Source organism: Gavia stellata, chromosome 18, assembly GCF_030936135.1.
Source record: "Gavia stellata isolate bGavSte3 chromosome 18, bGavSte3.hap2, whole genome shotgun sequence".
In the NCBI taxonomy this organism is placed as follows: domain Eukaryota; kingdom Metazoa; phylum Chordata; class Aves; order Gaviiformes; family Gaviidae; genus Gavia; species Gavia stellata.
The window spans coordinates 14,908,515-14,912,500 of NC_082611.1; positions in this window are offsets into that span (position 1 = coordinate 14,908,515).

The following is a 3,986-nucleotide window of genomic DNA, read 5'->3' on the forward strand; positions in this document are numbered from 1 at the left end:
CTAATCTCAGTCTTATTTCATTAAGAGAAAAGATTCAAGTTGATAATACACTGGCACGTACCACCTAGATTTTTTTCTGATCCTAGTCTGTGTCCATTGTGCTCTCTGTGAAGTGCTGCAAGACAATTACTGGTATGGAGAGGACTAGGTAAGTGATGGAGAGGCATAAAAGTTGCCGGAGAACAATTTCCCTTTCAGACCAAAAGCAAACTTCTCCATTGCTGTATGAATCAAGTTACGTGTTGTAAGGACTCAAGTTCTAGTCTGGAAAGGCGCGGCATAAAGCTCATGTTATAGTGAGAGGGAAGCGTATGCCCTTTAGGAATAAATGAAGCGTTATGATAACTTTTATAATACTGGTAAGACAACTGTTTTTGATGACACTTTCATAAATTCTTCAAAGACCTCCCAAGATCTTTGTCTCCCTTCTGATCTCACCTCCCACTCAAATCTTCTCTTCCCACCGAAACAAGGTTGCTTCTTTTTTTTTTTTTTCTTCTTTTTTTCTTCTCTCCCCTCCACCTACCAAAATGATGATATTTCGGCTCTACTTTAGGGAGGAAATTATTTGAACAGCCTTTTTTCCTCATGCATATGTACTGTAAAACTGAAAAAAAAGTGGCAATAGGAACATGTCAAACTTGCAAAAAATCCCTTGAGGTAAGAAACTGCAATACGGCACAACAGCAATTCAAACTGAAGACAAAGTTCCCAGAAAGTTAAAGACAATTAAATTCTAGTTAAAAAAATTAACATTTTACCCAGAGAGGAAGCTAATAAACAACCTGGATGCCCTCAAAGATGATCAAGGACAGACTAGTACAGGACATGGTATATAGGGACAGTTCTAAGATTTTCTAAAAAGATTCTATTTAATCTTTGCTATGTGATCTGCTACAACTAAAGCAGTATTAGAACTTAAAATAATCGGAAAAAATACTTTGAAAGGCTTACTGCATTTTCTTTTTTTCCTTTTGGTTACACATGATGCTTTGCTTATTCTCTGGCCAATTGTTCAATAAATACTAAGTTTTTATTCATTTAGCCTGTGTTGGCTACTTGGCCAAGATACGAAGCACTACTGCATTAAATCGTAAATAATGACACCAGACAACACGTGGATGAATCCAACCATGTGAAAATTATGTGGCGTTTCAGGTCCTCTGTCTGTGTGTGCGTCTGTGTCCCACTCATGTTTTGCTATTCACATGCTCCTCACCTTCCTTCAGTCCAAATCTTACTCAGTATTACTACTTTTGTCATTTCGTAGAGCCACCAGAGGAAACACTGTCATTATATCCCTCATGCATGGTGTGGAGAAGAGTACGCTTGAACGTTTAGTGCTCGTATTTCATATAAAGTAAGCATAACATAATACCTCCCCACCATTCCTGGCAAACATCAGGCGTTCTCTTTACCTTCCCAGAAGGATCCAAGCACTTTTTAGAGTTAAAGCTTGCTGCTAAACTGCAAAACATGCAATATTTAATCCCTTATCTTTATGTCTTCTCTTCCTCTGCTAAATTACAGTATAATAGGAACCCAGGTAGAAGAGTTGTGTAATTCTGTTGACATGCATGTGGCATGATTAATGGCACATTAAACTCATCGGCCTCATCATGGCCTTTTAGACTGATGGGTAAGTCTACACCTACCAGCACATAGCTGTCTTTGCTATGACTTGGACGACAAACCTGGAGTGACAAGAAGGAGCCTTCCAGAACTGCAGAAATTCCACTGTTGGTTTCAAATCAACAGAGTTATCTTTCCTTCCTCCCCTGTGCTTTGAAGGTGCAGAGAAATGGGAGCTGTCCATGAAGAAGACAGCTAAACGGAAGGCTAACTCCCACCCATCACTGGAGAGAAGTGGTGGAGGGCCCAGCTGAGAGCAGCGGGCACATACTGGTAGTAACTGGCCCTCCCCAGTAACTGGTGCTCCCTGAGCAGCAGCACTTGGCTGAGCCGCTGCAGCCACGCTTCATCTCAGAGGTCAGGTGCAGTTCAGTGCTATTTTTGTGACCCATTTAGATGAAACGTCCTGCTTAAATGCAGTCAGTTTGGAAGATGCCTTTTTTTCTTCCTGCGAACAAAACCCAATTGCTTCTCACGTATCATGCAGTGTTGCCTGAAAAATCCGTCTGATACTGGACTAAACTTGCCTTTTTGGGAAGCAAACCTTCAGCCCAGTCCCATGCTGAGTCTCATCACTCTGGCCTCTGACTGAAAAGCAGCAGCAGCCGCGCTGGGGCCGCTGATGAGGTTATTGCCCCCCTCCCGCACACGCGCGCAGACGGACACACGCACACAGGCCCGGCGGCCGGCTCCCTGCCCCAGCCTGCGCTCCCGGGCGGGAGGGCCGGGCACGCGGGTGGGCACTGACCTCATCGGGCTCCTCTGCCCAGCCAGGCTCCCACACACCACTGCCAGGCAGTAAAAAAGCTGTCAACCTGATCAGTGGTACATCTGTTTGTAAGTACGTTGTGTACAGTACGGATGGTGCAACGGTGGACGGCTCTTCAACCAACACAGTAAAAAAGAAAAGCAAAATGACTTTGAACACCAACGTATTTTTACCTTTTCAGACTAAGCTTTTATTTTGATATTACAAACCATTTTTCTTTATTCACAAATCACGGTTGTGATATAAACACTAATTTCTAAAGACAGATATACACATTTTCTGGGTTTGTAGGGTGTTTTTTTAAATCTGTTTAGAAGTCACTATATTCCACATATGGTAGTAATAACTTTTTTCATAAGTCATATTATCAGTAGTTATTTATATAAGTGAAAACATTCCCAATATATATTGTAAAAAAATTTCAAATGCTTTTCTTACATAACTATTTCAGACATACATTTTAAAATGACTACTAGGAGTACTGTAGGAGCTTTATAAACAAAATATTTTCTAATATGGGCTGCACCCTCAACCTTTCAAGATTATTTTAATAGACTAGAATGCCATATAATCGTTTGGAGAGTGGGAGTTGTAAAGCCATCTCATGAAAATTAAAATTGCAGATAAATTCTGTTATTCCCCACGTTAGACTTTTTGTGTGTGCAATTCTAAAAAGGATGTATCATCCACACTGTGAATTGGAAGCCTAACATTTGGTAATTTGGTAAATATTTTTTCAAGTTGCTTTTATCGTGGTGTTTAAAGGAAATATACTTTTTTTTTTCTAATAAGAGGCTTGTCTCGTATATCTTATATAATAAATGTGGGGATAGAACTCTTAATAAATTTCAGTTCATTCCCTCACCAGTATAAATATATGTTACTGCCCCATTTTTCATTGATTAATATAGTCTCTTTCTCTCTCTGTTTCAATTTTAAAGATAATTTATTTTTCATTCTTAGATATAAATGCTACAGAAACTTTGTTTTCAAATCTTGTGAAACTTTATTGATGGTTATTGTTCAACTGATCATACTGCATGCACATACGATGACAAAGAGAAAGCCTGATCACAAACACTTTTTTTAAAGCAGAGTTGTTATAGCAAGTTGGCAGGTTCACAGCGGTGAGTTGATAATTTACTAAGGTGCTTGCCAGTAGGCACGCACATTACACATGAGGATATAACTATCTGCAGCAAAACTGTAGCAAGACAGTTTTCTGCTTTATTTATTTAAATACAAAAACAAGAAGACCCGTGACAAACACCCCAACTTAGGTTAACTTGTAAACAGGACAACATGGAAAGAGTCCAAACATATGCACAGACAAACTGCAATTTTTCAACCGTGCTTGAAACCGCCACCCGGGCATCTGCTGGGCTGCACCTGCCCGAGACCCAGACAAGCAGCCTTCTCCGGTCAGTGCTCGGTCAGAAGAAGGTCCCTCTTTCGTCCCAGTTGAAAAGTTGTCTTGGGCCCAATATTTAGCAAAACGGCCTTGGTTTGAAAATTAAATAGGGGCAAGTTGTCATGCCTTGAAAAATTGCAGATTGTTTACACGACACAGTCATGTTTCAAAAAG